Source organism: Gobio gobio, assembly GCF_949357685.1.
Source record: "Gobio gobio genome assembly, chromosome: 15".
Lineage (NCBI taxonomy): Eukaryota > Metazoa > Chordata > Actinopteri > Cypriniformes > Gobionidae > Gobio > Gobio gobio.
The window spans coordinates 40,502,398-40,527,401 of NC_137108.1; the positions used below are offsets into that span (position 1 = coordinate 40,502,398).

Sequence of the window (25,004 nt, forward strand, 5' to 3'; positions counted from 1 at the left end):
CTTGTCCTGTTTCATTTTGAGTTTAATTACAGCCTTGGGTTACATTATATGTCTCCATTTTGTCTCAAAGGAATAAACGAGTACTTAAAGGGACCTGAACAGGGCCTTACCGTTTCCTCATTAATCTATAGAGCCGGCAGGTAATCCATTACATTTATGAAGAGCTATGAGTCTCTTTTAGCCTGAGGCGAAATCATTACCCTAAAGAATGACGCGTATCTCCATACAAATGGTAATTGAGATGGGATAAACTTATATTGCACATCATCTCTTTGACAAGTAAAATATACCAATTTATAGCAGATGCACAGGTGAGCGTATTATGAAATAAAAATAAGCACATTTCTATTATGAATTCTACAGCTATACTAGAAAATAAAAACTTGAATTTTGAATCTCCACCTTATAAAACACCCAACAGTCCCTCTTTTCTCTCCGACCACATTTCACACTCAGTGCGTAACTGTCTTACTTAAGTTCACAGATGCTTGGGGGGTTGTGCTACATTGTAATGGACTGTAAGCTGTGATCTCCATAAGTGAGAGATTCCACACGCATTAGAGGAAATGGACAGCATGTATCACCCCGAGTCGACCTTGACACAAGCAAAAAAACAACAACAATGCGAGCCGGGATGCCCAGCCAAACAAAAGCTTCACTGCTGATATCAAAGATCCTGATGGCTATATGTGGGGAAAGAGGCGAAGTACCACAGCTTTCCCTGAGCATTTCCATTACGCTGCCTTTTGAGAGAAAACGAATGCAACTTTGGGTGAGTTACACAACCTACTTCAATGCAAATATGTATTTATGGACCTCATTGTATTGCAGACCCATATGCTGTGTTTCACATATGATGCAAGCCCTTATTACAGTATGTGATTGTCTTCTAAGTGCTGTATATAATCATAGAGCTTTGCATCAGTGTGCTTAAAAAGGAAAACGTGGGAAAGAGCTTTGGTTCCTATGGGGAAAACGATAAAGTCAAGAGATTGGGGTAAATTTTAAGAGTTCAATTAAGCTGTGATCAGTGAGAAAGTAAGGAGTTATTTCCGGTATGGGGTACAAAACCCACATGAAGGGTTTGCTTTAAAGACATTGTTCAAAATAGCTGCTTTTCCACTGTTGGGCGGGCCAGTGTGAGTCAGGGCTTTTAATAGGCCGTGCTGGGCTAATAGCCTCCGACCTGTAGCACAGAGCCCAAAACCACACTGCGTTTCCAACATCAGGCCACAAGCTCCGCAGTGCTTCACTAAAACCCACCCGTAACACGCCTCTCTAAAACAACATCAAACAAACCCATCATTTCAACAACAAATGCAAGTTTTATCAGAAAACAATCAAAAAGAAATCACTGGAAACTAGCGAGAACGCAAAACGAACATGATTAAATATATATATATATATATATATATATATATATAATTCCACCAAATGTATCAATATCTTTGTAAAATGGCACAGCTTTTTAAATATCTGAACGTTCGCGCTTAACATCAGTCAATCAAGCATTAAAGGTCCCATGGCATGGCATTTTTCTATTATTTTATAGTGTTTCCTGAGGTGTACTTATATTGTTAGTATGATTTTTACATCATAAAATATCATAATTTAGAAATAAAAGGCATTTTATTTATACTGCTGTTTGCCCTGTGGCTGAAGGCCCTGTTACAAGAGGCGTGTCTGCTGTGAGACTTCAGTAAAAACGCCCACTGTTGTGATTGGCTGACATCTTTGCATTTGATATGAGCGGAGGGGGCGTGGTTTAATGAGGTCTACGAGGCACGAGCAGGCACGAGCTGCTGCCAGAGAGACGGATGGACCGGAGTTCACTTCACATCGGTTCTGTCAGTCTCAGTTCAGTGAACTGTTTTACTTACAGCATATACTTCAGGTTATTAGTCTATTTCTAGTCGGAGGGGCTGTCACTCATGTCAGAAAGTTAGTAACTTCAGTAAATTATGGATCAGCGCTGACTGGAGACGCGAAATGTTTAGAATGATTCAGTCCGATTTGGTGAACTGATTCGGTTCACTAAAAAGAACCGGTTCAAAAGAAAGATCGTTCGCAAACCGGACATCACTAATGTACCAATGTACCAGAGACGGAGCTCAGCGATTGCTAACAAAGTTATTTATAGTAACTACTGTCATTATCATAATCATTATTACCAACTTTGTAACACATGCAAAGTACCATTACAGCTGTCGAGATGAACGAGTTATGAGTAAGTGTTGATAATACCATTATTTTAGATATGTTCCTATCATATGGAAAGCGTCAGTGACGCGCATTGAGTACACAGCGCAAACAAAGACACAACAGCAGTAATTGAATGTAATCCAGTTTATTGTGGGAATAGCTGGCTAGCCTAGCCCAGATAACCTCACGCTTACCCCCCTTCTGCTTAATCTCGTGCCGTGTAAGGCGCCTCCGCTGTGGGCCAGATGCACTACAGGGTCAAGATGGCGAGAGTCAAGATGACTACAGAGTCAAGATGGCTACTGACTACAGAGTCAAGATGGCGCCGAGGACGGCCGCAACGTCGCAAGCTCTGCTGAAGCATTGTAGTTTTTTGTTTGTTCTGTTTATAGTTTTTGTGTTTTTTGTCTTGGATGTTGTCTGCCTTACTACGTACGACAGACAGACACTTTTGGACATTGGTTCGGCAATCGCACACCGAAAACCGGACTTTAAATTCATCAACGACGACACGCCGTTTACAAACACAGCAGCGGAACCCTTTGTCTGGGTGGCCCGGCCGCGGAGACGCGGCCGGAGAAGGGGCTGTAGAGCTGGCGTACTCGTCAGATTAAGACGCCGCGCAAACCGACCCCCGCTTCCCAGTATTTTACTGGCAAATGTTCAGTCTCTGGACAATAAACTCAGCGAGCTGAGAGCGCGGATCTCTTTCCAACGAGACACGAGGGACTGCTGCATTATCTGCCTTACAGAAACTTGGATGTCCGCTGAGATTCCAGACTCAGCCATCGAAACCACGGGGTTCTCCGTGCATCGGATGGACAGAGAAAAAGATCTCTCCGGGAAAAGCAAAGGCGGGGGTGTGTGTTTTATGATCAACCGATCCTGGTGTGATCAGAGGAACGTACACTCTATCAAGTCTTTCTGCTCTCCTGATCTGGAATTTCTCATGGTTCTGTGCCGACCATTCTGGCTACCGAGGGAATTCACCGCGGTCATCATCACAGCGGTGTATATTCCCCCACAAGCCGACACAGACCGGGCACTAAAGGAACTGTATAGGTCAGTGAGTGAGCAGGAAACCGCGCATCCTGAGGCTGCGTTTATTGTGACCGGGGACTTTAACAAAGCCAACTTCAAGCGCATCGCACCCAAATACCACCAACATGTTAGCATCAACACGCGAGGGAACCGTGTTTTAGACCACTGCTACTCCCCCTTCAAGGAGGGTTACAAGTCCCTCCCTCGCCCACCATTCGGCAAATCAGATCACGCGTCCATTCTACTTTTGCCCGCTTACAGGCAGAGACTGAAACAGGAAGCACCCGCCCTCAGAACCATCCAGTGCTGGTCAGACCAATCGGACTCTATGCTACAGGACTGTTTTGATCACGCGGACTGGGAGATGTTCCGGTCGGCCTCTGATGACGACATCGAGGTCTACGCTGATAGCGTAACGTGTTTCATCAGGAAGTGCGTAGATGACGTTGTTCCGACCAAAACAATTCGGCTGTACCCAAACCAGAAGCCGTGGATAAATGGGGATGTTCGCGCGGCACTCAATGCGCGGACCTTCACTTTTAACTCTGGTAATGCGGAGGAGCATAAACAAGCAAGTTATGCCCTCCGGAAAACAATCAAAGCAGCAAAACGCCAGTACAGGGACAAGATTGAAGGACAGTTCAACACCACCGACTCCAGAAGCATGTGGAGGGGAATTAACACCATCACAGACTATAAAGGGAACACAAACTCCACCGTGAACACCGCTGCCTCTCTCCCGGACGAGCTCAACACCTTTTATGCTCGCTTTGAGGGAAATAACACAGCCCTCACGGAGAGAGAGCTCGCGGCTGAAGATACAGAGGTTAGTGCACTCTCCGTATCTGAAGCGGATGTTACCCGATCCTTCCGGCGGGTGAACGTCCGAAAAGCTGCGGGTCCAGACGGGATTCCCGGCCGCGTCATCAGAGCGTGCGCGCGCCAACTGGCTGGAGTTTTCACGGACATTTTTAACCTGTCCCTCTCCCTGTCTGTGGTCCCCACATGCTTCAAAACGTCCACCATTGTTCCTGTACCTAAGCAGTCAAAAACACTCTGCTTAAACGACTGGCGTCCTGTTGCTCTGACCCCCATCATCAGCAAATGCTTTGAGAGACTAGTCAGAAACCACATCTGCTCTGTTCTCCCCCCCCTCACTGGACCCACTGCAGTTTGCATACCGCAAAAACCGCTCCACTGATGATGCCATTTCATCAACAATTCACACTGCTCTCTCCCACCTGGAAAAGAGGAACACATATGTGAGAATGCTGTTTGTAGACTACAGCTCAGCATTCAACACCATTGTGCCCTCCATACTTGACATTAAACTCCGGGCTCTCGGCTTAAACAGCTTGTTATGCAGCTGGATCCTGGACTTCCTGTCAAACAGACGCCAGGTGGTCAGAATGGGCAGTAACATCTCCTCACCACTGACTCTCAACACTGGAGCCCCTCAGGGCTGTGTTCTCAGCCCACTCCTGTACTCCTTGTACACACATGACTGTGTGGCAACCCACAGCTCCAACACCATCATCAAGTTTGCTGACGATACGACGGTGGTAGGTCTCATCACTGACAATGATGAAACGGCCTACAGAGAGGAGGTGCACACTCTGACACGATGGTGTCAGGAGCACAACCTCTCCCTCAACGTCAGCAAGACAAAGGAGCTGGTGGTCGACTTCAGGAGGAATGAGAGAGAACACCGCCCCATCACCATCGATGGAGCACCGGTGGAGAGAGTCAGCAGCTTCAAGTTCCTCGGTGTCCACATCACAGAGGAACTCTCATGGTCCGTCCACACCGAGGCCGTTGTGAAGAAGGCTCATCAGCGCCTTTTCTTCCTGCGACGGCTGAGGAGGTTTGGAATGAGCCGCCACATCCTCACACGGTTCTACACCTGCACCATAGAGAGCCTGCTGACTGGCTGCATCACCACCTGGTACGGCAACAGTACCGCCCGCAGCCGCAAAGCCCTGCAAAGGGTAGTGCGCACGGCCAGCTGCATCATCGGAGGTGAGCTTCCCTCCCTCCAGGACATTTATGTCAGGCGGTGTGTGAAGAGAGCTCAGAGGATCATCAGAGACTCTAGCCACCCGAACCATGGGCTGCTCTCACTGATGCCATCAGGCAGACGGTACCGCAGCATCAGATCACGCACCAGCCGACTCCAGAACAGCTTCTTCCCACAAACAATCAGACTCCTTAACTCTTGACCCATCAGGATCATAACACACACTGGACAGAATATCACTCAGCACAACCCACTGTAGATAAACACACATTATATACACATTTATTTATCATACAGCATCTATTGCACTTTGGATTTCAATTTTTCAATCTGTGAATAATATTTTATACTGTACATTGTATATTATTATTACTATTATAGCGTAATGTATATTGTTTAGTGTATGTTTAGTGTATATTGTTTAAAGTATATGTATATTGTAAGTATGTGTATATTGTTTAAAGCTGTGAGAACTACACTCACATTGTGTAAATTATTTATTGTTTATTGTAGAGTTTACTGTGCTGTGAGTAATTGTGGGCGCATCAGTGTAATCTGATGCTGCTTTAAATGTTGTACATGTCATGTCATGACTACCATGTTGCTCGGAACTGCACCTAAGAATTTCACCTACTGTTGCACTTGTGCATATGTAGAGTGACAAATAAAGTGATTTGATTTGATTTTGATTTGATTTGGGATGTTGGAGGCCGACCCGTCAGTGCATCCCGAGCCTCGGCGTGTGTAAGGTTTATCTCTAAAGATGTTACTCTGCTGATGTTGAGCAGAAACTCATGACTGTATGCACATTGTAGAACTGATAGACGCGACGAGGACGTACAAAAACACTGACTCACAAGATAGAAAACACGAAAACACCGCTCTGTCTGGAGAGAGAGAAGCCGCAGCGTGTGCACGAATAATAAATAATTAGCTACACATAAGAAATCACTGATCACAGATCAGAAGGAACTGAATAAAGACTTCTGTTTTCATTTGTACATCCAAACACTGAGAAACTGCCAGCGTTCACTCGTTCACAAGCAATGATCTCTGGAGCGTTTGCATGGGCGTGCCAGATTCTCTGGGCGGGGGAAAGGGAGGTAACTGTTCCTGCTTGGACGTCAAACCAGGAGACTTCAGGATTGGCTCGTCTGGCCTGTCATTTTCTCAAAGGCAGAGAAAGACAGCCAGAACTCGGGTTTACACCGATCAACATTTCTATCCACTTGGGGACAATATTCAGGCTAGGGGAACTCATATTAATGTTGAAAAACCTCATAAAATGAAAATTTCATGCCATGGGACCTTTAAACTGTTATGATATTATGATAATCAAGCACTATTTAATGATAGAACTTCAGTCATTAGAACTAAAACTGTTGGTAACCATGTATGAATGCATGTTTGTAATTTAACTGAACTTTGGACTGCTGGTGGTGCTTAAGATATTGTTGGTGTTTCTGTAAAAAAATAGATAATAGTAATTATTATATTACTAAAAGATAATAATACTACTACTACTAATTCTACTAATATTAACAATATACAACGCAATAAGGATTGATGAGCTGCTGGGTTCATGAATAGAGAATCTGAGAATTTATTAGCCAATGGCTAATTATAGATATTATTTAATCGCCCAGAGTGAAGATTTACTTGCATATGCGAGTGTTTTACTCGCATTGTAGAGGGTTGAATAATAAGTGATACATTGATCATAATGAATTCATTTGTGTCAAGATTGCACATTAGTCCCACAGAAATAAAGTGGTATTTACCGTTATTTCACAAAAGAAAGAGAACACGCGTACTTATTCAGTCGCGTCTGTTTCTGTTTATTTGTAGTCACAGGACAGTTTGTTTACATTACATTTACAAAGAAAGATAATTTCAACAGAATTTTCACCAAAAATATCAATTGAGGAGCTTTAGCACTCTCTCCAGTAACAGTCCCAATACAGTTATAATTTCTTTCAGAGAAAAAGAGGAAGCTCCTGAAAAACTGGCGTTGCTATATTTTATGACATATGCGGAGCTAAATATCACAGTCCGGTATAAAGAGATAAGATGTACTGACAGATAAAGTAAATATTGTTATTGTTATAGCTTATATGCTTTGTCTTATTTCTTCATGCGGGCGTATATACTGTATATCATGTTTACTATGGTAATGGTTAGCGTGCATAATCTTTGGCATTGCATATAACATTTTTTATCAGAATCCACATCGGATCACAAACAGAAGTTATTTCAAACACTCGCTGCTGTCTGAAAGGGAGTTTTGAGCTGATTTTAAGTCTTTAATGGTGATGTTAGCTGGTATATAAAATCGTCCGCGCCACTGCCATCTCCAGACTAAAAACTGCGCCTTTGTTTATGGCCACAAGTGGAAACGCAACGGGCCCTGGCCAGTAGGAACTCTGAAGTGACGTAAGGCAAGCTTGTTATTGTGACTTTTATTTTGACGGCACGGCGGACCTTTATTTTGACTGCACTGAGAATAGCATAGCCTGAGCACACAGCTCTCATATTCTCCATCTTCATTCGTTTATTATCTGTTTAACAGTCCTGTCTAATATGTTATTAGCTAAATTAGTTCCAGGTACTTCCGCCAATAGTTCTAGGAACTATGAAAAGGTTCCTCCAGTGCGAAAGCCCATATTGACTTTCGATATATGGACGGAAAAAAACACACACGCAGATGTTCCACAGAAGAAATTAAGTAATACAGGTGTGGAACGACATGAGGGTCAGTAAATTATGACAGAATTGTTTGGTTTAACTATTCCTTAAAACAATACCCTTCTCTCCTTATTGATTTATGCATTTCATAAACTTTTAACGATGATAAAAATAAAACTAGCCTTATAATAGCAGTAAATAACTGCCCTTGTCTTTAATTAACCCAATTTAATTTAAGTTCTAAAATAATATGCCCATTCAAATCCAAGACAGCGAAATTTAGGCCCTGTTTACATCTGGTATAAAGATGCATTTCGGATTACAAGTGGACGGCGCTAAATACAGGTGCAAACTGGGTCTTAAACATTTTGAGCTTGTCCACTTTCGACCACTTCCAAAGGTAGTCGAAAACGCATTTGACCAGATCATGTGTATACGATCATGAATAGCCACAAAGGACCGCCTACTCTCCACCTACTGACCTAAAGCGTAAACATTATGGGAAGCGTGCTAGCCAGACGGGATTTAAACTTTGTCGGCTGAAAACCCACGTTTAGTTCGAAGACAAAAAAACATACCAAGCACAATGTTCTCTCACCATTCTTGATTTTTAACACTCACAGCGTTCGGTGTGGTCTTGCGGCTATCATAGCAGAAACGTCTCTGTGCGCATTCATATGTAAATTGCCTGATCTTATTTTGTCTATTAGACTGAAAGATCTGGAAAAAAAAACATACCCTCCCCTCGAAGAAATCAGGACAGAAGTGGTTGAAAGTGGACAAAAGAGACGGATTAAAACACCAGGCGTTTAAACGTATATGTGTGAGCCTCGTCTACTTGTGAACTGATTGACCAAAACGCATCTTACCAGGAGTAAACAGGGCCTAAGATATAAGCCTTCCCATGTATGTTCCAAAATGCCATCTAAGCATCCTAACACACCTCACAAAAGAATTACTGGTAGACCTCATAGAGGCTGAATGTTGTTCACCTTTGGAAAAAATATTCCCCCAGATATTCAAACATGCCACTGTACTGGCTAGGAAAAAATGCTAAATTTGCCTGTAGGTCTGGTGAGACTTCGCCTTTTTAAAAACATTAATATGAATAACAGGGCGTGATGAGCTCACAATGCCCAAGGCTCACTCCCTGTCAGTTCTAGAACGATGATTTATTCAATAGCTTTCTAGAGGGGTGAGCGACAAACAGCCGGCTCCTGTACTCCCATGAAAACCATGCTCAGGTTTATGTCTGAATTAATCATTCATGCATGTCAATTATTTAGGCAAGCCTGTAATTCTGATAGAGAAAGCCCCATTTTTCAGAAGACAGCTGTAAAACACATGTAGAAAAATAAATGTCTTGCATAAGGAAAACGTAATGAATAAAAATGCAGTTTAAGTGAGAATTTTGTAACCACAGAAAATAAAGAAGCACATTTGCCTGGTTTCACAGACAAGGCTTAAGCCTAGTCCCAGACTAAAATGCTTGTTTTAGCTGTCTTAACTGAAAGCAATTTGCACTGACATATCTTGCATGTGAGTAACCAAAGGTCAAGGTTTAGCTTGTTAGTGGCCCCATTTGCTCCTGCTAGAAAATACTGTAACTACAATATCTGGATGCAAAGAGCATCTTTCTCCATTAGTGGTCATTCAAAAATATCTGAGTATTCCAATGACATTTAAATTGTAAAACATTTAAAATGTTTTGTTTGAAAAATTGTCTTATTTTTCCCCATCTGCTGCATTTAATGGTATAGCTCAGGATAGTCATTAGTAAAGGATTTGGCACTGTGCATTCTTGTAATGTCATCAGACAATCAGTGACGTCATTTTCATGATGTAAAAACTGGAAGTAACTGAGCCGCCTCGGGCAAAGAAGGGGTCCTTCACCAGCTGAGGAAGGGAAGTGCCAATGAAATAAATGGAAACACTAATGGCCACTTAGTCACCAGTTCAACCAATCAGAAACGAGCTTCAGGATGAACTCACTATCATAGCCTACATGAACACGACCCTCATGGTGACAATATGTAAAAATGTAAAGGATTTACAGGACAAAAAACTATTTGGGTTTAATTTGAGACTGTCAGATGAGAGAACGGGGGATCATCTGAATTAGCAGGTTCAAAATTCAGGGTTTGGTTTCAAATGTTGAAAAATAAAAACATTGCAGCTATAGGATGGTTATAACACTTTTCAAATACACAGAGGTTGCCCAAAACGTGTATACATTTGCCCCACATTTAGCCTTGTTAGCATAGGCTACTATATCAATTAGCTCTATATTTGCTTACAGATTGTATTGACTAAAATAAATGTTTCTTTATGAATTAAAGTTCAAATGAAATGAGGGTGGCGGGATGGCATAATTGTACCACAATAAATAAATAAATGAGTAAACAGTCACAAACGACTATGTTTTTAATAGTAGTGAGGTACATATCATCAGTACTCTTTGTACTTGACATTAATGCTGCCTTCACGTGATTTCCCACTTCCCAAGTCGTGATTATGAGCTCATTGCAAATAGGGCTTAACGTTACATGTGTAATTTTTAACTAGGGAACTAATATTTACGACAATTCCGATAGCACGTGAAGGCAGCATTACTTACACAGTTTTGGGACAAATAGTAGCCTAGGACGCTAAACTACTTTGATTTGAAGAAGACGGATGTGGGAATATTATACAAAATCATGAGACACAAAAAACTCCACCGTGCAACAGATGTTAAAATTCCCCGCGGAATTACACTGAAGACAAAAGCATGGAGAGAGTAAAGTCAATAAAAATTAATCGAATTACTCACTTTCTTAGTTCAAGTTAGTTCCTTGCTTGGCTTCCCAGTGCCTCTCCAATCTGAGCTCATTGAAGCGCGCGCGCCAATGTTTGCTTCAAAACATTGTCTCCAAGCGCATTAACAGGCAATATGTTGTCGACTTGAAGGTCTTTCAACCGTTTCGGGTTAAAACCACGTCCCATGAAGTCAGACGAATTAAACAATGAGTCGCGCAAAGCTGCGGTTGTTTATTCTGGCCAGCTCTCCGGTTCTCTCAGAACGCGGGCAGATCCACAGGAGATGAAGGTGTGTTGAAGGGATGCTCTAGGATCGTAGTGTCAGTGCGCTCGTTCGCCTCGCAGGAACAATGTGCATGATGAGGTGGAATTGGTAGGCGAAACACAGAAGCATGAGAGAACGCGTGATACACATGTCCCCTCCCACAGTTCCTGCCTCTCTCCATGCGCGTGCAGCACGCAAATGCATTTCCCAATTCAGAATAATTCAACAATGACGTCTGTGATGTAACTGCACAGTGAGATCAATGACAACATCTTATGTCTCATGGCAGGGGACACATAAATGTGTGACATTAGTAATTAATGTTGTTTTGGACATTTGCATTATTCAAAAGGTACAAAAGCAATATACAGAACAATAAAATGCACTTGAGAGTTCTTATCAGTGTTAAAGACTAGTTCAGCCGACAATGAAAATTTTGTCATCATATACCCATCTTTCTGACTTTCTCTTGTGGAGCGCGGTACACACACACACATTTTCTTTTGTGTTCTGCAGAAGATGAGAGTGAATCAATGATGACATAACATTTTAAACTGTACTATCCCTTTAAGAAAACACATTAAGTAGCCTAAGTAGCAGTTGGTTGAATTCAGTTCTGTACTTGATTTACACATATATTTCTGAGAGAATATTATTTTTCATGGGTCACCAGCAGGTTGTTTATATGGTAGAATATTAATCATAATCGAAGTTAAATGACATGTTACCTTTGAACGAGAAGATGTGAGGTGGAAAATAAAGGCACTACATTTGGGGGTGGGGGCATGGTGAAATGTCCTTGGTCATACCATCACATTATGGTACTCCAAGGTAATTCAAAGAATAACATGGAATTATCATTATATTGAAAATTAAAACAAACACTAATATAATAGCTAATTGCGACACTTTTTGCCATTGAGATTGAAAAATTATGTCCCAATTGTCCTGAATTGAGCTACATTTATGATGTCCACAAAAAAACTCAATCAAAGGTATAAATACATTTTGCTTAATTTTCTTTCAGCAGATAATAGCAACCGCTGACACTGGCACTATAATTTTTTTTTCCTGCTCCATGGTGCATATATTAAAGTTAAAAGAGCAAAGAGAGGAGACACCATGAGGATGAACTCTACAGAGGCTCAGATAGGACAGCACTTTTTATGAGATAGGGTTGGATGATGATCAGAGTGGGAAGTCTACATGAGGCTCTATAGCACAGATAGGCCACTGAAGTGCAAAGCTATAAGGATCTTACCTGTGGCAGTTTTTGATCTCGGCTCTTCCACTGTATTAGCCACCTCTGCAGGGATGGCAGAACAGACGGTTTGTGGAGATAACTTCTTTTGTTGTTAACAACCCTCATTACCCAACAGACTGGGGAGGATAGTCTCTCATATCATGAAACAGCAAAAAAATGACTCCATCATTGAAAATACACTGTCATGTTATCAGTTCTGTTTTATCATATTCTCTTTTACTCATTGACCTTTAGCCATTGCGTATGCAGCTTCAGTCTGAAACAAACTTTCTTAAAAGTGCAAAAGCATGCAGGGGCTTTTACTGTGATGAATGCTACACCATTGTGTTGAGCTCAGGGCTTTATGTGGTGTGTTTCACTTTTCCATTACAGCTCAAGGGTAAGGTAATTCCTCCAATATCTGACACCAGGCCTATTTTATTACAAACCGCAAGTGTGATACATGAGGACAATGTCTGAAGTACTTATGTGGACTATAATATAAGGACATACTGTATATCGGTTTTATAAAGCTTATTTTTATGTTCACACACACTGTATATAGCATCACAAGTCACAACATCACAACATTATGTACCTGACTTTAAGTTAAAGTGCTTGTGGTGACTAACTTTTTGTGTGAGCCTTTACAGCACACTTAAAAGCTCACTTTTACCGCATCAGCAAACACAATAACAGGTTGATATATGGTAATTTCAGCAAATAATCACACATTTTGGCCTATGCTCTGCTTGCACATTGTTTAAATAGCAAATGCACTTGCACCCATCTGTTCGCCCAAGGGCATGCTCGTCTGAAAACGAGGTGTGCTCAGGTGCATTGTGTTACAAGCTGGTGAAGTGCAGCAGGGATGAAGCAGAATCGGACTTCCAAACAATAGACGGGTTTATTCGACGAAGGGATTATACAGCAACCAAAACAAACACTACCAACCATAGGGAACATAACAATAAGAACGGACAAGGATTGCAGGGAAGTGAGTCCAAAATAAAGGGAGTGCAAATGACGAGGACCAGGTGCAGAGAATCCGGGGAGAGCGGAAGAGATAATAATGGAGTGAGTTCAGGTATGGGACAGGGTGGATTATGGGAAATGGAGTCCAGGACAGGCGTGGATTGTGATATTACCTCCCCCTACTGGTAGGCGTGTCCTCGCGCCTTAAGCAAGGAACACACCAAACCAACGCCGACCAACTAGTAGCAACGAAAGTAGACGCTCGACATCCAACGGCCAAATAGCACGTCCGTTCTGCACCTGCGTAAGAGTAAATATCTTTCAGTGCCAGCTGGTTGCAGTAATCTGTTTTCGTTATTCAAAGCGGGGAACCGGAAGAGCTACCCTGCATACCCTATATAAACAAAGAACCTCATAATCTCGCTCACCACAGACGGTCACTTCTGTTTTGTTTTTTCCCATGCACTGGTTCGCTAGCAGAACAGCCAATCAGAACGATCAGATGACCCGACTGACCGACAAGCGCCAACGCCGATTCAACATTTCGAATCGGCTGAAAAATAGCCGACGAGGACCAACGTCAGCCGACGCTGAGAAAACTTAGTTGGCAGACGCACGAAAACAGCCAGACGGCCGACCGTTGGCTTGGTGTGTTCCAGGCTTTAGATGTAACAATGGGGGGAGGGGTGCCCTGGACACGCAGGTGAGGGGGAGGTGCAGACAGGTAGGGAGGTCTCCAGGGCGGGTCTGGGATATCGGGGGGCCATGGCGGGTCAGGAGCCTTGGGCTGCCATGGTGGATCAGGAGCCTTGGGCAACCATGGCGGGTCAGGAGTCTCAGGCAACCATGGTGGATCAGGAGCCTTGGGCAACCATGGTGGATCAGGAGCCTTGGGCAACCATGGCGGGTCAGGAGTCTCGGGCAACCATGGCGGGTCAGGAGTCTCGGGCAGCCATGGCGGGTCAGAAGTCTCAGGCAACCATGGTGGATCAGGAGCCTTGGACATCCATGGCGGGTCAGAAGTCTCAGGCAACCATGGTGGATCAGGAGCCTCGGGCAACCATGGCGGGTCAGGAGTCTCAGGCAACCATGGCGGGTCAGGAGTCTCGGGCAACCATGGCGGGTCAGGAGTCTCGGGCAACCATGGCGGGTCAGGAGTCTCGGGCAACCATGGCAGGTCAGGAGTCTCGGGCAGCCGTGGTGGATCAGGAGCCTTGGGCAACCATGGCGGGTCAGGAGTCTCAGGCAACCATGGCGGGTCAGGAGTCTCGGGCAGCCATGGTGGATAAGGAGCCTTGGGCAACCATGGCGGGTCAGGAGTCTCGGGCAACCATGGCGGGTCAGGAGTCTCGGGCAGCCATGGCGGGTCAGAAGTCTCAGGCAACCATGGTGGATCAGGAGCCTTGGACATCCATGGCGGGTCAGAAGTCTCAGGCAACCATGGTGGATCAGGAGCCTCGGGCAACCATGGCGGGTCAGGAGTCTCAGGCAACCATGGCGGGTCAGGAGTCTCGGGCAACCATGGCGGGTCAGGAGTCTCGGGCAACCATGGCGGGTCAGGAGTCTCGGGCAACCATGGCAGGTCAGGAGTCTCGGGCAGCCGTGGTGGATCAGGAGCCTTGGGCAACCATGGCGGGTCAGGAGTCTCAGGCAACCATGGCAGGTCAGGAGTCTCGGGCAGCCGTGGTGGATCAGGAGCCTTGGGCAACCATGGCGGGTCAGGAGTCTCAGGCAACCATGGCGGGTCAGGAGTCTCGGGCAGCCATGGTGGATAAGGAGCCTTGGGCAACCATGGCGGGTCAGGAGTCTCGGGCAGCCATGGTGGATAAGGAGCCTTGGGCAGCCATGGCGGGTCAGGAGTCTCAGGCAACCATGGCGGGTCAGGAGTCTCGGGCAGCCATGGTGGATTAGGAGCCTTGGGCAACCATGGCGGGTTAGGAGCCTCGGGTACCGCCCCAGTGACAGCTTTTGTACCTTTATTTCTGAGACATTCTATTTAACTGTCTTTGGTTTACTGGACTCTTTACAGGAAACTGTAACCTCAGCAATAAATAAAAACCTTTCTTTATTGTAATCCAAATGAACAAAAGCCCAGTTTTTTTTTTTTCAACTTGAATGGATTGCTGCTGGACAATGGATTGCTGCCAGCTTTGGCTATAAAAAAGTTTATAAAGGGCAATTTATTGAATTTGTAGAAAGTTATCATTTTGCTAAATTGCCGTGACAGAAGATCATTTTTAGAAGTAAGAAGTGTAGTTCTTCTTGTAGTAAGAAATATCAACTAAAAAAGCACAAAAAACAGTACTTTTGTATATACAGACAATCACTTGAACTGTGAAAACAAATACTCTCAGGAAGTTGGTCTAGCCCTACAATTACTGTGCCTTTTAAATTTCAGACAAAGATCATTCAACAACACAGCAAGATGCACTAGCTCTTCAAATATCATCACAGTGAAATGTGGCCCCCACTGCGGCTCTATGTCCATCTCAATCACTCCTAAATAGCCCATCACAATGACTGTACATGCCTAAATGCTGGAAATGAGTCTATTATAGTCTCTGCTTTGAAGGGTTCCTTTGAACGATGCATAACCGCTTTTTCCTTCTGTGGCCAGAGACATATGAGGAATGAATAAGCAAGAGGGAATTTGAGAGAGAGAGGGTTGAGACAAGGGCAGATAGCTATCAAAGCCAGAAGTGAACAGCGATTTGTATTTTGACAAAGCGCCATGTTCCCCATAATTACATGGATGACCTGGTGGACACTTTAGGGGCTTAATCTCACCGCAAAATTACATAATACAGGGACTTATTCCAAGATAAGCGACACAAATAGAAATGCCCTCGTGTACAAGTGCAGATGAGACTGTGATGATACGGGCTGTTTTAAATTTAGTCCGATTAGTGCAGGAGTGCTGAGCCACATGCATTGATGGGAGTTAAAAGCTACTCACAACATTAAAGCAACAAATGAAAATCTGCTCAGAAGGATAAGGCTTACAAAGGTCATTTTCTCTGGCATGTTTTAGGAATTTAACCATCATGCTCTTGAAAGATACAATTTAAAAGCTCCAAAACACACTTATTATTTAAGTAACAGGCTGATAATTCATGACTTTCACAAATTTCATTAGAATTGATTATAGACAAAAGTTACACTTAACTATGTGTTGCAGAACGTACACTCATGACACAAAGAGGAAGTTAATAGCGTTTATTTAATCAGAACGGAGCAACAAGCAGTTCAACTGTTGAGAGAACACTCAATGGAGACTTTGAATCCAGAGGAAGAAGGTGTAATGAAAATTTATTTTCGTACAGGTGCAAGGACTCGTGAGATTCGGAGAAGAGGAACCCAGGTTGGATGCACACACCTCGTCTTGTAACAGATGATCATGGAGAATGAAGGTAACACTTGGAGTTAAACGAAGGAGAATGAGACTCAGGAGAAAATCGCTGGAGAATCAGGTAAGTAATCCGTGTAGCATCAACAAGACCGGACAAAGAACTGCGACGAGGTGCATGTTTATAAAGCCAGCTGATGAGGGTACAAATAAGGTGCAGGTGTGTATGATTAATACTCAGGTGACTGAGTGTGCTGTGGTTGACTGGTGTGAGAGCCTGGCAGATCTGTCACAGCACCCCCCCTCCACGGCCCGCTCCTGAGGGCTGAGGACCCCGACGGCGTGGACCCCTGCCACGGGGAGCAGGACGATGTGGATGAGACTAATGGAGGGCAGTCAGTAGTGTGGGGTCGAGGATATCGTCTCTGGGTGGACAGCCAAACCTGCGTCCCAGACCCTCTCGCAATCTCTGAACCAGGGGTCAATTGAAGGGTCATCCGAAGGTTCTCCAGACCAAGGAAATGGGGTTGGCTGGTAACCGAGTACACACTGGAAGGGAGTGAGTCCAGTGGTGAGTTGACGCAGGGAATTCTGGGTGTACTCTGCCCAGCCTAGGAACTGGTTCCAAGAGTTCTGGTGGCCATGACAGAAGGTTTGTAGGAAGCGACAATCTCTTGGATCTTTTTGTTCTTCTGCCCGTTCGTTTGGGAATGGTAGCCTGAGGAGAGACTTATGATCACACCTAGGAGGGTGAAGAATGCGTTCCATAACCTGGATGTAAACTGTGGACCCTGGTCGGACACAATATCCTCAGGAATCATGTAGTATCTGAAGACGTGGTTGAAGAGTAATTCCGCTGTCTCTAGAGCGGTCGGGAGTCCCTTAGGAGAAAGCAGACGACATGACTTGGAAAAGCGATTGATGATTACAAGGATGCATGTGTTACCGTTGGATGGAGGGAGATCTGAGATGAAGTCCACTCCTAGCTGTGTCCATGGTCGACTGGGGAATGGCAGCGGATGGAGCTTGCCGGATGGTGGATGGCAGGGACTCTTCGAGATAGCACAGTCTTTACATCCATGTACAAACCTTCTCACATCTGTGGCTATGTTGGGCCACCTGAAGTGGTCTTTCAGCAGCTAAAGGGTCTTATTGGCCCCTGGGTGGCTAGTGCCCAGAGATGAATGTGCTGAGTGGATGAGTAGGGTGCGTTGAAGTCGGCCTGGAGGAGTGGCGGTGAAAGCATTGGTGGAGGCAGCGGATTCTGATGTCCACTGGATAGGACTCACGATCAGGTTACTAGGCAGGATGGGTTCAGGGGCATGGAGACGGGACAGAGCATCAGCCTTGACATTTCTGGTTCCTGGACGATATGAAATCGAGAAGTCAAACCGGGTGAAGATCAAAGCCCAACAGGCCTGTAAGTCTTTTGGCTTCTCTAAAATATTCTATGTTTTGGTGATCAGTTAGAATGGGGAACAAATTCCAGCCAATGCCTCTACTCTTCCAGGGCTAACTTGATGGCAAGAAGTTCCCTGTTACCGATGTCATAGTTCATCTCTGCCGGGCTGAGTTTAGAGGAGAAGGCGCATGGATGGAGTTTGGCTGGAGTTTGGATGGAGTTTGGCTGGGATCCCCTGCTGCTGCAATACAAAGTGTTTTTGCTGGGGTCAAAGTGGTATTTACTCTTGGTCACTTGCATTTTTACTGATCACAACTATCAAATCATGAAAAGACCAAGTGTCATCAATGCAACCCAAGAGGTGGTTTGAGATGAATAAAAGGCATGACTTGGACAAGTGTAAATGTTTTTTTGTTTTTTTTTCCAGCCCCATATGCGTGATGTCATTGATAGGCGACGCACGGACACGGTCCATGTCCTGGTAAAAAAAAGAGGCGTATTTCTCTGGATTTAAACATTCTTGGAATCATCTGGGATAAGTACACATTCTTGTTCTAGTGGTTTTGGGATATTTGAATCCAAAAATCTTACATATTGTTTCTTTAAGATACTATTATCTTGTTTTTGTTTGTGTTTGAGCTCCGTCAAATTGATTCATAATCCTTGATTTTCTTCTTAACACTCGCTTACAAACGAATACTTTCTATTATTTACAGCGTGTGAACATATCTCCGATACGATTATCTATAAAAAACAATCGGATTGCTTTGATTTCGCTACTTATATCCGAACTTCCGCTACTAGCCGTAGCCCGCTAGCCTGGCACGCGTGGTAACTTGTTTAACGTTACACCCGGTAACTACTGATACCTACAATTTGCCATCGTAGCACATCTGCTACAATGGCGAATAACTCGGATGTGTGTCTAATGTTACCTTTGAGTGCAGGTGAGGACACGTTCGAGCTGCATTCGGTGCAGTTGGAGTTGGAGTCGTTGGAGAAGCAGATTCGCGGCCTTCTAGACAGACAAGCTGTGCTGAGAGAGCGGCGAACAGCGCTTGAAACATCGCAAGCCGATGCTCTCAAGTCAGTGGATAGTAATCTTTTGACTCCGACCTCGTCTACTCCATGTGTTTCTCTGCACAGGACCCAAGCACCCAGGACGCGATCATCATCCCTGGTTTCGTTCACTCCGGCACAGACACAGCACCATGGACCCTGGGTGTTTCCACAGCGGAAGACGCGAGCCAGGACCAGAGCTAGGACCTCTCCGCCCCTCCCGGTCTTCGAGATCTCCACCCGGAACCGCTTCTCCCCTCTTTGCGAGACGGAACGCGAGGCTGTGGTCATCGGTACTTCCATCGTCCGGCATGTCCACGCTACCTCAGGTAAAGGCAAGGTTATCACTCACTGCTTTCCTGGTGCTCGTGTTCTCGATGTCGCTGCGCAGGTTCCCGAGATCCTGAACGGTGACGAGCGTATCGGAGCTGTCGTGCTGCACGCGGGAACGAACGACACCAGGCTGCGGCAGACAGAGGTTCTGAAGAAGGACTACAGGAGTCTGATCGAGACGGTGCGCAGAACATCGCCTGAAGCAACGATCGTCGTTTCTGGACCGCTTCCCACGTACCGACTAGGACATGAAAAGTTCAGTAGATTATTTGCTCTAAATTAATGGTTAATGTCATGGTGTAATGAACAGAAGCTGCTCTTTGTAAATAATTGGAATCTGTTTTGGGAGCGACCTAGGCTCTTCCGTCCTGATGGCCTTCACCCCAGCAGAATCGGAGCGGCTCTTCTGTCGGACAACATCTCCAGAGCGCTGCACACCATCATATGACTAGTAAGTCAAAGTCCAAATCACAGTATTTGCTGCCCTAACTTAATTGACATAAGTACCAATGTAGAACATTATATAGAAACTGTGTCTATTCCTCGTTTATTGAGGTCAAACATTACATCTACTGTAGGATCTAGGAAAAATCTAATTGTGATTAAACCAGAAAATCTCAATATTAGTGAACAAAAACAATTTTGTCCTAACTTAATTGACATAAGTACCAATGTAGAACATTATATAGAAACTGTGTCTATTCCTCGTTTAGTGAGGTCAAACATTAAATCTACTGTAGGATCTAGGAAAAATCTAATTGTGATTAAACCAGAAAATCGCAATATTAGTGAACAAAAACAATTTCTAAAACTAGGTCTTCTAAACATTAGATCGCTCACACCTAAGGCGGTTATTGCAAATGAAATGGTCACAGATAATAGTTTCGATGTACTTTGCCTTACTGAAACCTGGCTTAAGCCAAATGATTATTTCGGTCTTAATGAGTCTACTCCACCAGGATACTGTTATAAGCATGAGCCCCGTCTGATTGGTCGTGGCGGGGGTGTTGCAACAATCTATAGAGATATTCTTAATGTTACCCAGAAAACAGGTCAAAGGTTTAATTCGTTTGAAGTACTAGTGCTAAATGTTACGCTCTTAGATGTAAGAAAGAAATCCATATTATCTCTAGCCTTGGCTACTGTATATAGACCTCCAGGGCCCTATGCTGATTTCCTAAAAGAGTTTGCAGACTTTCTCTCAGATCTATTGGTGAACTTCGATAAAGCATTAATTGTTGGAGATTTTAACATACATGTAGATAACACAAATGATGCGTTAGGGGCTGCGTTTACAGATCTAATAAATTCCTTTGGGGTCAAGCAAAACGTCACTGGTCCCACTCATCGTCTTAATCACACACTAGATTTAATTATATCACATGGAACCAACCCAACCGATATAGATATTATACCGCAAAGTGATGATGTCACTGACCATTACATGGTAACTTGCACACTGCGTACTGCTGAAATCTGTCATGTTTCGCCACGTTATCGACCAGGCAGAACAATCCTTCCAACCACTATAGATAGATTCTCAAATACCTTACCTGATCTGTCTCAGCTGCTAAGTGAACCCAAACAAACAGATGAACTAGAGGAAATGACTAGCAGAATGAGCACCATTTTCTCTAGTACATTAGAAATTGTTGCACCAATTAGATTAAAAAAGGTTAGAGAGAAAACTAAAGCACCATGGTACAACAGTACTACACATGTTATCAAGAGAGAAACTCGTAACTTAGAGCGTAAATGGAAACAAACTAATTTAGAGGTCTTTAGAATCGCGTGGAAAGATAGTATGTCACGTTATAAAAAGGCCCTAAAAGCAGCCAAGGCTGAGCATCTCCGCAAACTAATAGAAAATAACCAAAATAATCCAAGGTTTTTATTTAACACTGTGGCTAGACTAACAAATAAACAAGCATCGCCTGAGCAAAATATCCCGTTACAGTTTAGTAGTAATGATTTTATGAATTTCTTCATTGAGAAAATAGAAAGCATCAGAAACAAAATTGTAAATGTACAATCTTTAATGATGTCTTATGATTCAACTGCAATTATCGCCCCTCAAGAACTACTACACCGCTTTACAACTATAGGACAGGAAGAGCTAAATAAACTTATCATTGCATCTAAACCAACAACATGTTTATTAGATCCAATACCCACTAAACTACTGAAAGAGTTGTTACCTGTAGTGGAAGAGCATCTTCTCAATATTATTAACTCGTCTTTATCTTTAGGTCATGTTCCAAGAATATTCAAGTTGGCAGTCATAAAACCTCTCATTAAGAAGCCACAATTAGATCATAATAACCTAGCAAATTACAGACCAATTTCAAATCTTCCATTCATGTCTAAAATACTAGAAAAAGTTGTGTCCGCTCAATTGTGCTCTTTCTTGCAAGAAAATGATATCTATGAAAAATTTCAATCAGGATTCAGGCCGCATCACAGCACAGAAACCGCGCTCGTTAAAATCACAAATGATTTACTTCTAGCTTCTGACCAAGGCTGTATCTCAATACTAGTTCTACTTGATCTTAGTGCTGCGTTCGACACTATAGATCATAAAATACTATTAGATCGACTTCAAAATTACACTGGTGTTCAGGGACAGGCATTAAACTGGTTTAGATCGTATTTATCAGACCGCTACCATTTTGTCTGTCTAAATGGGGAAAAATCAAAGATAACGTCAGTAGACTATGGGGTGCCGCAAGGATCCGTGCTAGGCCCTCTGCTATTCTCAATATATATGCTGCCACTTGGTAATATTATAAGAAAACATGGAATTAATTTCCACTGTTATGCTGATGACACTCAATTATATATTTCATCATGACCAGATGAAAACGCTAAATTATCTAAACTGACACGAGTGTTGAAGATATTAAACACTGGATGACGTGTAATTTTCTGCTATTAAATTCAGATAAAACGGAGGTATTACTTATTGGTCCAAAAAACTGCCCACAAAACCTCTCACAATACAACTTTAACTTGGAAGGATGTCCTGTCACTTTATCCACTACAGTAAAAGACCTGGATGTTATATTAGACCGCAACTTGTCTTTCGAAAATCATATTTCATATGTTACAAGAACGGCATTTTTCCACCTTAGAAACATCGCTAAGCTACGTAACATGCTATCTATTTCTGATGCAGAAAAGTTAGTTCATGCATTCATGACCTCCAGACTAGATTACTGTAATGCTTTATTAGCTGGTTGTCCTGCATCATCAATAAACAAGCTACAGTTAGTCCAAAACGCAGCTGCTAGAGTTCTTACTAGGTCAAGAAAATATGATCATATAACACCAATTCTATCATCTCTACACTGGTTACCTATTAAGTTCCGTATCAATTACAAATTATTGCTACTGACCTATAAAGCCCTAAATGGTTTAGCTCCAGTGTATTTAACGGATCTTCTATCGCCCTACAATCCATCGCGCTCTTTAAGATCACTAAACTCCAGGCATCTGGTCATTCCTAGGATATCTAAGTCCACTAAAGGAGGGAGGGCATTTTCACATTTAGCTCCTAAACTCTGGAATAGTCTTCCTGATATTGTTCGAGGTTCAGACTCGCTGTCTCAGTTTAAAACTAGATTAAAGACGCATCTCTTTAGCCAAGCATTCACATTATAAATACGTTTTATACTACAGTTAAATCGGATCAAAAGCATTAGTATTCAGAACAGCAGCTATGCTAATTATTTCCCATCTGCTTTTCTGTTATCTCGGGACACTAGTCCCGAGGTAACTAGTTCGTCAGCACCAGTTTGTATCCAGCCTCTCATGGAGACTTCAGATGCCCCAACACCTGTGAAGAGACGACTCGACGCCTGTGAAGAGACGACTCAACGCCAGCGTTGTTATGGCCTAAAATAATACATGATTGATTAACTTATTCTAACATTTTTCTTTAACATTCTCTTTCTAACATTTTTCAATGTACATTTATGAAATGCACTCTCTGTAAAGCTGCTTTGAAACGATGTGTATTGTGAAAAGCGCTATACAAATAAATTTGAATTGAATTGAATTGAATATGCAAACTTTATGCATTCCCAATTTGAACATCACATTTCTTTATAGTGCAGACATAGATTGATATTAATTTTTCTAGCATTTTCCCCATATACCCAGACTAGTGTACACAGGACAGCAATCTGATTGATGAAAAGCATGAAGTCAAACCTATAACCTATAAAATAGAATTATTTCTACCTTCTTTTATGCAAACGTAATGAAATAACAGACACTTTAATAATATATGACTATAGTATTCAGATTAGATCAAGGAGAAAAATACATGTTAATTTAAATTACAAATATGATGTTTACACATGCAGCATTAGAGCCTTTGGTGTCCTGAACAGTACAAAAGAATATGAAGGTTAAATGGATAATTCACAACAAAAAAAAAAAGCGAAAATTCATCCATTTACTTGTCATGTATGACTTCCTAGCCTGGCTCCGCCCTCCTACATACTTCCGCTCAATTTTCATTTTCCTTCAGTACTCCGTCTGGGATTGCGGTATATTCTCTGGTTTTCTCCGGTCAAATTTGAACCGGTCCAATCAGCGAACAGAGGGAGTGGCTGAGACCAATGACGTTGTGCGCTAGCTTGAGATGACATACGTCACGACCAAACATTAGCGATTGGTTATGGCAGATCCAGAGTGGCTCTGGGCAGATCCAATAGTTTTAAACTTCAACAGAGTACCCGCCTTCAAGGAAGTTACCGCTTGTCAATGGAGAGTGGCCAGACTCTCTGTACAAATGAAATGTACGAGAGTGTGGTAGGACCAGGCTATGACTTTCCTTCCTCGCTGAACACAAAGATATTTTGATGAATGTTGGGTTCTAAACAACAGTGGACCCCATTGACTAAAACGCACAGAAGAAAGTCATACAGGTTTCAAACTACATGAGAGTGAATAAATGATGACAGACTTTAATAGATAAATGGCTAGTTCGTTTTTCATAATGTTACTAAAATGTAACAATACGTGAAATGTAACCAAAAAATCAGGTATCATTGGTATCATTCTGTTGCTGCTTGACACAAACAGCGTTTTGTTCGGTCTCTGACCCTCTTTACACATTTGATTTGAAATGTTCTAAGTGGCTACAAGAAAGGCTGCTTTCTTGTCAAAATACCTCATGCATTAATGATTCAAGTTCTTTTGAAAATGGAACACACTTTAGGCAGTGAAAGTTAATGAAAGAGAACAAATCTTGTCAACGCTATGACTTCAGTAAGTGGGTATGTGTGTGTGTCTGCGCGGTTTAAAAAAAAGCGACTGTTCTGGTGAAAAGGGCAGGCTGAGAGAAAGAGAGAAAAGGAGCAATACAAAGAAAGATTTGAAGGCCAAACATTGAATTTGATTAAACTAATTTGTCAGATAGGCCTCAATGATCAGAATTCATACACTATTCAATAAGCATGTCATATCATTGCAGCCTCTCACTGAAATAAGGTCCCTGCACTACATTAATTGAGCACCAAATGACAATATAATAATCGCTCCATTATTGCAAACTTCAGCCCCCGCAGGGATCAAACAGGAAGTATGAGATTATTCATCTATATTACATTAGCTTCTCGCTTACTGGAT

At 43.0% G+C, this 25,004-nt stretch overlaps 1 long non-coding RNA gene across 1 annotated transcript; it reads left to right on the plus strand.

Moving 5' to 3' along the window:
• Window positions 1-511: 511 nt before the first annotated feature.
• LOC307138028 lies at window positions 512-23,426 on the plus strand. Its single transcript, XR_013817987.1, has 3 exons — window positions 512-772; window positions 18,403-19,818; window positions 23,132-23,426. It is a non-coding gene; the product is annotated as an uncharacterized lncRNA (long non-coding RNA).
• The last annotated feature ends 1,578 nt before the right edge of the window (window positions 23,427-25,004 follow it).